Source organism: Mus caroli, chromosome 14, assembly GCF_900094665.2.
Source record: "Mus caroli chromosome 14, CAROLI_EIJ_v1.1, whole genome shotgun sequence".
In the NCBI taxonomy this organism is placed as follows: domain Eukaryota; kingdom Metazoa; phylum Chordata; class Mammalia; order Rodentia; family Muridae; genus Mus; species Mus caroli.
In genome coordinates this window covers 38,254,309-38,265,626 of record NC_034583.1, presented here as the reverse complement: position 1 = coordinate 38,265,626, position 11,318 = coordinate 38,254,309, and positions in this window count along the sequence as shown.

The window sequence follows — 11,318 nt, the reverse complement described above, 5'->3', positions numbered from 1 at the left end:
AGGGCCAAAAGAATGGGAATGGGTGGGTAGGGAAGTGGGGGGCGCTATGGGGGACTTTTGGGATAGTATTGGAAATGTAATTGAGGAAAAAATGAATAAAAATATATAAAAAAAAATAATCTCACATGATGATACTCATTATATTTTAATTTTTAAAAACAAGTTTAAAAAAAACAAAACAAACAGACTGTAGTCAGGCAGTGGTGACAAGGCCTTTAATCCCTCACTCGGAAGGCAGAGGCAGGCAGATCTTTAGGTTTGAGGCCAGCCTGGTTTACAGAGCAAGTTTCAGGAGAGCCAGGGCTACACAGAGAAATCCTGTCTTGAAACCCCTTCCTCCCCCGCAAAAAAATCAGACTGTAAACTATTAAGGAATGGATTGTTCTAGTTAAAAGTGTCTTAGACTTATTTATTTTATATGTATGAGTGCCTGTGATTGTATGTATGTGAATATATATGTAAGTCTATTCATCAAGTACATACCCTTGGGGTCAGAAAAGGGTATCAGATATTCTGGAACTAGGGTTATGGACAATTATGAGCTGCCATATGGGTGCTGGAAATCAAGCCTGGGTCTTCTGAAATAGCAACAAGTGCTCTTAACCATGGAATCGCCTTTCTAGCCATTTGAAACTTTGATATGTATATACGCAAATAATGTGGCCAACAGCAATTTATCAGGAGGTAGCTACTTCTACTTGAAAGTCTTACAAGAGTGCGTACCCCCTCCTCATGTGTTTTCTAAATTGAAAAAGAAACAGTAGTGTTAGTGTTATAATCTGGAAAAATAGTCTTTAATAAAGCTCCAAATATTGATTTATCTGTTTTCTATAAATGCATCATCTAAAACCTACAAAATTAAAGTCCTTGAGTTCTTCTCAATGAAACCTGTCATGGCTACTGATCTATTCAGCTTTTCTGTCTCACAGTAGAGCTACTACATTGCACTTCTTCCTGTAGGCCTGGGAGAGAAAGTAGAAATCACCCCGTCATCCTCAGGTAACTTGGGACAGTCACTCCTGGAAATCAAGTCTCCAGGGGCTGACTATTGAGAAGGTCACAGACACTTGTTAGTTGGAAAGCTTCTCTTGCTTTGAGCTTAGCTTTCCAAATACACCAGGAAAGTCCATGTTTATAATTATGTAGAAAGAAACTTTCTAGCCCACAACAATTTATCCCGGAAATGAAACCAAATGTGTTTATGGTCACAAATGCTTATGCCTGTTTATCTCTCAAGTTCTCATGAGAATGTCAATGCTTTGAAACTCGCCAGGCGATGGGAAAAATCATTACCTTTTCCATGAAGGAAGGTTTTTACCTAACGCACTGGGGCAGAGTGTCCTATTCTGAATGCCTTCTTAGCACGGGAGGACATTGCTCATTGCACCTTTTCCTCTTTACTACTCAGCTCTCTCTAAAGGACCGGAACTGATAGAATAGATATACCACAAAGAGTCTTTAGACTCCTCTACATGATATTGTGGCCAATCAGAAGCTAGCTGGAGAGGCCGAGCACCCACGAGGCTGAGTGCAGCTGGCACTGAAGGCCTGAATCATTCCTGGAGAGGCTAAAGAACCTGGTCTCTGATGTCAGCCAAGAACGGAAGCAGTAGCAGCCACGGTGACAGCGGCAGTGGCAGCGGAAGGGTAGATAAGTTAGACATCGAAATACAAACCGGGTAAATGAACTTGGCTGGAAAGATAGAAGGTGCTGTGAAGGCAAGCAAGCCAAGACTCGCTTCTGCTGCGCTTCTTAAAGATGCTACCCACACTTAGAGTAAGCCTTCCACTCTGTGTCATCCAATCAGAAAATTCCTTTACAGGCATACCCAGTGGCGTAGCTTTTGGTTGATTCCTGATCAGTCAAATTGAGCCAAGATTAGCCATCACATCCTCCAGGACTCACTGTGGTGAGCAGAGGCTGCCAACTTACGTGATACTGTGCTGGCCATGATACATGAGACTGCAGAGTGGAGATGCTCATGGAAATGGATGCTCGGAGTGCCACTGTATAGAGTGTGTTAGTGACCTGTCACTGTGACTAAACACCTTATGAAATCAACTTAGAAAGCTGATGTTGCCCCATAGGTTCAGTAGTTTCAGACCATAGTCGGTTGGGCCTGTTGTTTTGGTAAATGTGGCAACACAGACTATTATGGATGGAAGCGTGTAACAGAACAAAGCAGCTCACTTCATGGCACCGAGAAGCAAAAGGAGAGCAAAGAAGAGCAAGGGGCATCCTGAAAGCCCCCTTGAAGAGTATATCCCCAGTATCCTTTCTTCTGCTAGGCCCTACCCCCTAAAGATTCCACCACCTTCCAACAGACTGAGGACCAAACCTTTAACCTGGTCTTTGGGGGACATTTATGGGCTATTCTGCTATGTCTTTATCATTACCCAAGTTTTAAGCATAGCACAGTAAAGGTACTTGTATTTCTTTTGCAGTATATAGAACCTCAGATAGATAGGCTTGAAAGCTGGCATGCTGACTGGTCTTATGTCAACTTGGCACACAAACTAGAGTTATTTGAAAGGAGGAAAACTTAACTGAGAAAATACTTCCATAAGATTCAGTTGTAAGACATTTTCTTAGTATTTGATGGGGAAAGACCCAGGCCATTGTGCCTTCCTGGGGCTGGTGGTCATGGATTCTATATGAAGCCAGTAAGCACCACCCCTCCATGGCCTCTGCATCAGTTCCTGCCTTCAGGATCTTGCCCTGTTTGAGATCCTGTCCTGACTATCTTTGGTGAAAGTTTGAGTGGAATAAATTCTGTCCTCTCCAACTTGATTTTTTGGTCATGGTGCTTTGTTGAAGTAATAGAAACTCTAAGACAACTGAGGTTAAGTGACAGCTATGTTTACTCAAGTGAATGATATTATCTTCTGAGTCCACTTGGCTGCTGGCCAGGACATAATGACACATGGCCTCTCAAGGGAGACTTTACTCTTGTTCTGTATTGGGACTCATGATAGCATGGAGAGGCCACTATGCTCTAAAGGTAAGTGACCTAAGATAACCAGATGAAAGAGATTACATCATGAACTAGCCTTGGGTATTATACACCATCAATTCTTTTGTACTCAGATGTTTTCTCTGAATGTCAGGAAGAACAAATGATCCCCTACAAAGTCACATCATAATACCCAAACCTATAAATATGCTACCTCATCTGGGAGAAGGGAATTCATAGATGTGATTAAGTTCAGAACCAAGCCATTGGGAGATTCCCCTGGATCATCTAGGTGGACACTATATAATCCCATCAGTCCTTACAAGAGGCATCCAAAGGGGTCAGAACCTGAAAAGGAGACAGTGAAACAGAGGCCAGGGTGATGCTGTCTATGAACCCAGGAATGCAGGCAGCCCCTCAAAGCTGGAAAAAGCAAGGAAACAGACCAAACAAGATAGCTTTGTCAGCACCCTGATTTTGCCTGGCTAAGACCTGTTTTGGAACTTCAAACTTCTAACTGTAAGAGAATAGATCTGTGTCACTTCAAGACATGTTGGTTATTTGGTAACACTGCTATGAAAAACTGATATGCCCAGATTCAGGCAGAAGAATGTATCCTCTTGTCTCTGGAGAGGGAAAGTACCAAAGTTGTGTTTAAGAACAGGTGGAGAGCCGGGATCCGAGGCTCACACCTGTAATCCCAGCATTTGGGGAGCCGAGGCAGGCAGGCTGCAATGAGTTTGAGGCTAGTCTGGGGTATTCAGTGAGACTCTCTTATCTCAACATATGAACTTGAGTGATATATTTAAAACGCTGTACCAAAGATGGCCAGTAAGCCAGTGGTGTCCAGGAGCAAGGCAGGCATTCATAGTCCCCACTACAGACAACTACATGCGAGTTCTCAGACTCATAGCTTCCCAACAGACACAACAGATCTGGATTGTTTAAGCTATCCTTGGTGGTACTTTGTCATAGTAACCTTAGAAAACAAATACAAGTGGTCTATCTATGTATCTGGAAGCAGCTGTAGAGGAAGGAAACAATGGAGGAAAGAGGAAGAAACAATGAGGAAGACGGTATGTGCGTCTCAGAGCATAAACCAGTGCTTCTCAATCTGTGGGTCACGGCCCTTAGAGGACAAGTGACCCTTTCACAGGGATTGCCTGAGACCATTAGAAAACCCAGATATGTACATTACAATTCATACCAATAGCAAGCTTACAGTTATGAAGTAGCGATAAAAGAAATTTTATGGTTGAGGGTCACCACAACTGTATTAAAGGGTCTCAACATTAGGAAGCTTGAGAACCACTGACTTGAACATTCAATACCTAACCCTTTCTATAAAAGGTTGCCAACTCTTGAAGTTCAGGACTCATGTAGCCCATGGAACCCATGAAGAAATGAGTATCTAAAACTACAGTCGCATGTAACAGAGTTCCAGCTGGAATGTATTCCTGCAGGTCAAGTACTGGAAGCTTGACTCCCAAGGGAGTGGTGTTAGGAGGCGAGTAGGTTCTAGGCCTGTGTGCTCATGAGTAAGTGAATTCCATCATGGCGGAGGGAGAGATAACCCAAGAGTGGAGGTATTCTCATAAAGGATAAGGCAAGTCTCCCCCATCCCCACCCTGCACTGTCTTCACACAAGGCTGTCTTCCATGGTACAGTGTGGTGAAAGTACCTCACCAGACATGGTCCCTTCATCTTGGATTCACAAGTTTCCAGAACTGAGAGTCCAGTGAACTTTTATGGTTTCCCACTTACCCAGCTGTCTTAGTTAGGGTTTTTGTTGCTGAGAAGAGACATGGCCAAGGCAACTCTTATAAGGACAACATTTAATTGGGGCTGGCTTACAGTTCAGAGGTTCAGTCTATTATCATCAAGGTGAGAGCATGGCAGCATCCAGGCAGGCATGGTGCAGGAGTAGCTGAGAGTTCTACGTCTTCATCTAAAGGCAGACAGGAGAAGACTGGCTTCTAGGCAGCTAAGAAGAGGGTATAAATCCCACACCCACAGTGACACACTTCCTCCAACAAGGCCACACCTCTTAGTAGTGCTACTCTCTGGGCCAAGCATATTCTAACCACCATACCAGCCTATGGTATCCTAGTAGGCAAAACAAAACATACTCAGTCATTATGAGTATGAATTGGTTTCAGCTAAACCCCACACCTAAGCTATCTGACTTCAAGTCTGTTTTTCCTAAAGATCAAATATACTGATGACAGTCCTATAAAAGTTCATTTCACCAGTCTATTCCTGTTTTGTTTCCAAAATATGATGAAGGAATACACTATTCCTGGTTTTGAGCAATTTTTCTCTGTTGTTGTTTGTCTTCTTACCGTTGCATTCTAGTAGCCTATTCTTGTGATACTCGTTCACCAGACAGAACTACAGCATAACGAAGGGCCAAGAGCAAAGGTTGGCTTCCTTTCCGAAGCTTCCACAAACTATTTTATACTGAGTTTGTTATTGTGCATTTTAGATTAAAAAGATAAAACTAGAGAACTGCCCGTCAAATGAGCCCACATTTCAACACTAAAGTCACAGGAAGCAGATGGATTTTCATTGGCTCCTTCAAAGAACCCACTATGGTTCTCTCCATTCAGCAATTTGAGTCTATAGACCAGTGGTTCTCAACCTGTGGGTCGCATCTCCCCCATGATATCCTGCATATCAGTTATTAATTAATATTATGATTCATAACAGTAGCTAAATTATCATTGTGAAGTAGTGACAAAGTAATTTTATGGTTGGGGGTCATCACAACATGAGGGACTGTATTAAAAGGTGGTAGCTTTAGGGAGGTTGAGAGCCACTGCTCTTGTTCACCTTGACGGGGACGGCTGTATGGAGTGTTCTGTGTTTGAGCTTCCATTGGTTTCTGGAGATGGAGGTTCCTGGAAGGGTTTGCAGGAGTGGAGACACAAGTTCTGAAGCCAGCTTTTAAAAGACCTCATTAGTATAGTTGGATGTTAGTTAAAGAAGCTAACAGCTACTAGTAAGAAACTATGTGTACACGTCTCAGTTAAGGTACTAGTAACCTGAACCACAGAGGAAATGAAAAGAAAGCAATCAGGTTAAGGATAACTTCCTAGGGCTGGAGAGATGGCTCAGTGGTTAAGACTGCTCTTCTAGAGGTCCTGAGATCAATTCCCAGCAACCACATGGTGGCTCACAACCATCTGTAATGGGATCTGATGCCCTCGTCTGGTGTGTCTGAAGACAGCGACAATATATATGCTAATTTACCTAAATCTGAATAAAATTTCTCCTTTTCTAATATTCTCTCTTCAAAGAAGAGACATCATCTAAAATTAAAACCTGGTGTTTGTTAGCTAAGTGACTTTAGATGTTTGAATCTCTCTTTCTGTTTCTTTCCTCAAAAATCGAAAAGGTGCGTGTTGGGAGTGGTAGTTGGGGGGTGGGGTGGTAACCATAGCATTAAATATAAAGCCATACCGTATTTCAGGGATTAAGTGAGATAATGAAACACAAAAATGCCTGTTAATTGTCGGGGATCCAAAGTATGTGGACTTTTCCTTGTAAGTATATGGTTGGAGAAAACATGCAAATACTCATATAATTATAATTATTTCCATAATTGTTCATTTAATTATAACTAGCTTGTGGAAGCCCATCCGCATTTCTTTTCACAGGTGCCACTAGCCATGTATTTTGTGATTCGTAAACTGGCTACACACAGACTCTAGCGTTTGATCCCCCCCCCCCCCATGCTAGCAGTCACACGTGTAGGTGGATTAGTGGCTGATCCAGTTAACATTGGAGTTGAGCTGAGTGATCCTGGCCTCCTTCCTCCTGCTGGTGCTGACTCTGTGGCTTCCCCGTAGGTCAAGGACATTGTACCATTTAGTGTGAAAGCTGTGCCCCACTGAATCAAAGCTGTGTGCTGGACTTGGAGGCATAGCTCTCCAGGAAAGAGCACGTGGGCTGCATTCCTGGGTAGACTGGGTCATGACTTTTGTTTTGTTTTGCTCTTTTTTTTTTTTTTCATTTTCATTTTCTAGTTCCCAATTCACAAGGGAAAAGATTTTTACAAACTTTTATACCTGTAATTAAAATGATAGGCATCACTGTGAATGTTATCACAGATTCTCTCTAAAATCCACTTGAATTATTAATAACATATCAAGACAATAATAATTATTATCTATTAATAATTAATAATAAATTACTGGGGGAGGCAGACAGGATGGCCTCAACAACACTTCTGGGATTACCAGCATGTTCAACCATGCCTGACTTTGTGCAAGACCCGGGGACCACTCTATCAGCTGAACATATCCCAACCAGACTGAAGAATCTCTAATGTAAAGAGATTGACATTTCATTTAAATGTAACAAAGGAAGCCAACACCCATTACTACTTCTCCTTAATAGTAATCCTTCAGGTCCCAGGGTGTGGTGGCACATGCCCTTTATCCTAGCAGAGGCAGGTGAATCTGTGAGTTCAAAGACAGCCTGGTCTACATGGTGAGTGAATAGTTCCAGAACAGCCAGGCCATTTTAGAGAGAGCTTGTCTTAAAAACAAAACAACAACAAAAAACAAAACAAAACAAAAAAACAAAAAATCCACCCACAAAACGAAGCAAAATTAAATTAAATTAAATTTTTATGTTAATAGGCTAGTCCTTCAGCTATGTGGTACGTCACAACATTCTAACTTTAAAGCTGGAGACAGTGGAGATTGTCCTATTGGTCCCTGTAAAACCAGTGAGAGCCACTGCAGCAAGGCTCTTTGGAGTGTACTGACAAGCTGCTCGCTTATCACTCTGGTCGACACCCTCATATGCAGAAAAGGAGAAAGTATAAAATTCAGACTGAAGTCAGATTCTGAGGCACAGGCTCCATACCTTAGCTTGTGGTTCTTTTATGCAGAATGAAGGAGTTTTCTTGTTAGGTTTCATTAACTAGATCGAAGGAAGGCTCAGGCCCCCAAGGACCAGCTAGGGATGATCTGAAGCGACCTCTCAACCTCTTGGCTTTCTTCTCTCATCGGATCCCTTCGCAAACTTCCTCCAGGCCTTACAAATCCCACTTTCTAGGAAGACACCAAGGTAGGGGTGGCTACTGGGCTTGGCAAACTGAGAGTTCTTGGAAGCAGGAGGAGGAACACTTTTTCTTGACTGGTGGGGACTACCTGCTGCAAGATGGAATTAGCAGAGGAGGGCCGGTAATCATCCTGGTCACTGTACCCAGCAGTCCAACCTCCTGGGAGATCATCCCCCGCAGGGGGCAAAATCTTTCCAGGAGCAGCTCCATCTATGGCAGAGGAGTATCACCTTAGGTCTTTCTTTCCACTTTATTTATTTATGACTCTGGGAGACCAGTCTGGGTTTCCAAGTGGCGGCAGACTTCAAGGGGGTGGGAACGCCCAGTGCGTCCATAGTCTCTCCTGCTGTGGACGCAGTTCGGTGCGGGTGGTTCAGCGGGATCGCCCCGCAGCTTGCTGTTTATTCAAGTGTGGGTCAGGTTAGCCTCCTGTGGCCCAAATCCTGCAAAACAAGTCTGTGAGCAAGGCGAGCTCTTGCAGGTAGGAGGGTGCAGCCCTAGAGCTAAAAATAACAAGGGCAGAGAGGCGGGCGTGCCGCGGTCGCTGAGGCCGCTTGCTGGAGGTGTCGGGGAATTGGGAAGAGCCCCAGCGGGTGGTGCGGAGTCGTCGGGGTGACCCTGTACCCATCCAACCGGTGCAAAAACGCAGTTCACTTGATGTCTTGGTAAAGACTTCTAAGGAGTGGGGGCGGCAGCTTCTCAGAGTCCTTGGTCCCCTGTGGCAACCCTGAGGTCTGGGGAGCAGACAGGTTTCTTTATGTTAGCGAAATTCAGCTGAGAGTCTGACCGACCAGGGGAGGTCACGAAGATAGAGAATGGAAAAAATGGCCAGGTCAATTTGCCTAGGCAGGGCTGGGGAGGCTCTGGACCTGGTGTGCCGGGTGATGTCTTGTACTAGCCAGCCTACCTGCCATCGGAATGCCGACATTTTTTTGGCCATCTGTCTGGAAGGTGAGAGAGCACTGGGGGGTTTGAGCTGCTCCCGGAGAACAGAGCTATTTGCCTCCCTCCATCAGCCCCTCACGTTTTCTTTACTGGCAGTTCAGGCTCTAGCATCACTTTCGTTCGATTATTTTCAGAACGCCATGAGGTAAAAGTTACTCTAGGGTCATAGACACTTAAAGAAACCGAGGCTCTGGAGGATGAGCTACGCGACTGTGGGCTAAGTAACCCTAAATTAGGAAACCGTCCCCTCAGAGGTAGCTAGTGCCTTTGTTAAGATCACAACCTTTTTGCTGGGGTGATCACAGATAAAAAAAATCTTGCTTAGGAAAAGGATCAAGAGAATAACTTATTCACAGCGCTATTTTATTACTGACCTCCGCCCTCCCCTTCACCCCCCCCCCCCCCCCCACCATTTCCCCAAGCTCAGAGCTTTCAGAATCTGGAGTCCCGGAGCTCATTTCCAACTCTGTTACCTGCCTCTTTGGCTTTGTACATTCCTGTCTTAAGATATACAAACCCTGCGGGGGTTGCAAAGCCCTGTTAGAACCTTTGAGCTAAGAGAACAGTGGAGAGAAAGAGTCAAGCATGAGCTGGTGCCTGCACCAGATCTTTTCTGGCCCAGCTGGTACCCTGTTCTCCAGAATCTGAGAAAAGAATCAGGGATGCAGCTGGCCGTGGGCCATCTACCATGGAATGTTCTAGTGCCTAGAAGCCAGGTGTTAGTTGGTTGAGCCATTCTTTCTTCCACAGACTAGAGTCCTCGAAGCCTTGAGAAGGTGGCTTTAGGTGGGTTTCTCAGAAGTTACAGCCACCAGGATATCAAAATTTGGGCTCCAGCTAGCTTGAACCTGTATAAACAATGACTCATTTGGGGATACATACTGCCCTTTGTCCCTTGCTGGAGGGTTTCAAAGGATGGTCAATGATACTTTTGAAAAAAAGAAGTCATTGCAAGGGCTGGAGATATATTCAGTCAGTAACCTCACAGGACCAAACTCTGGGTTCTGTCTCCAGCACCTCATAAAAATGGCATGGTGTCACACACCTGTTATCCCAGCACTTGGAAGTGAAGACAACAGGGTCAGTAGTTTGAAACCAGCCTCCAGTGGCAGCCTGGGTTACAGAAGACCTTGTCTTAAAACAAACAAACAAACAAACAATCTCCAAACAAACAAATGAATAAAAATCGGATAAAAATGATAGAATTATATTTAAATTAAATAGAAAGTAAAAAGAGAGAGAATTTTACAAATCTCAGACACTCAGTTCAACAAACTGTCCCAAAGCAAACATTAACAACTATTTTTGACATACTCTTGCTGTGCATACTCTCTGGTCCTTGAACAGGACACCAAGGAAAGCAGGCTCTCCCCACACTAAAATTCTTGCTCTTTGAGGAGAAGTCTCCAACTTTTATTTACATGATAAAAACATTCTAGCATCACATATCTCTTTGGAGAAAGCTTTCCTTGTGAAGTACTAGGAAACTTTTAGAACACACTGAGGGGCGAATGTTAGTTATTTCGACACAGTTGATCTGTCATTGAGAAACCACAATAGTTCACTTGGTAGTCATGCATCCGTATAGGAGTAGGCAGGACCTGTTTCTAAAAGGTATCCTCTAGTGATGCTACACTCTTGTCCAGGTCTCACGTTCATGTACACTAAGCAGAGAAGGAGAACGAGAAGGACCTGTGGGCAGGGAACAAAGACATTCCAGAGTTTTAAACATTTTCATAGACTGGATGGCAAGAATTTATTTCTCCACAGGGTGTCTGCTATGAAGTTAGGTAGGGACAGCTGACCATGTTTGAAGAGAAGTAGCCTCAGAATCCTTCATTATGTGAGGACCAGTTTTGGAAAATAAAGAGCTCCTAAATGTCACCTATGCATCACATGTTAGCATAGTGCCTTGTTTTATGCCTGGAATCACTAGGGCTCCAATTAGAATTTGCTGTCCTTTTTTGATGCTATAGTTTGAAAGAATTTTTTGTTTTGTTTTGTTTCACCTTTGTTTTGTTTTGTTTTGAGATAGGGTTTCTCTTCACATCCCTGGATGTCCTAGAACTCAGGTCTATAAACCAGGCTGGCCTTGAACTCAGAGATCTATCTGTCTCTGCCTTTCCAGTACTGGGACCACCATTGCTCAGCTATGAGTCTTTGTTTAAAAGAATCATATTCCTTTAAAAACAGAAGGACAAAACATTTTAAATCACAGGACTGAAATACTACTATTGCCTTCTCTTTTCTCTTCTCTTCTCTTCTCTTCTCTTCTCTTCTCTTCTCTTCTCTTCTCTTCTCTTCTCTTCTCTTCTCTTCTCTTCTCTTCTCTTCTCTTCCTCCTC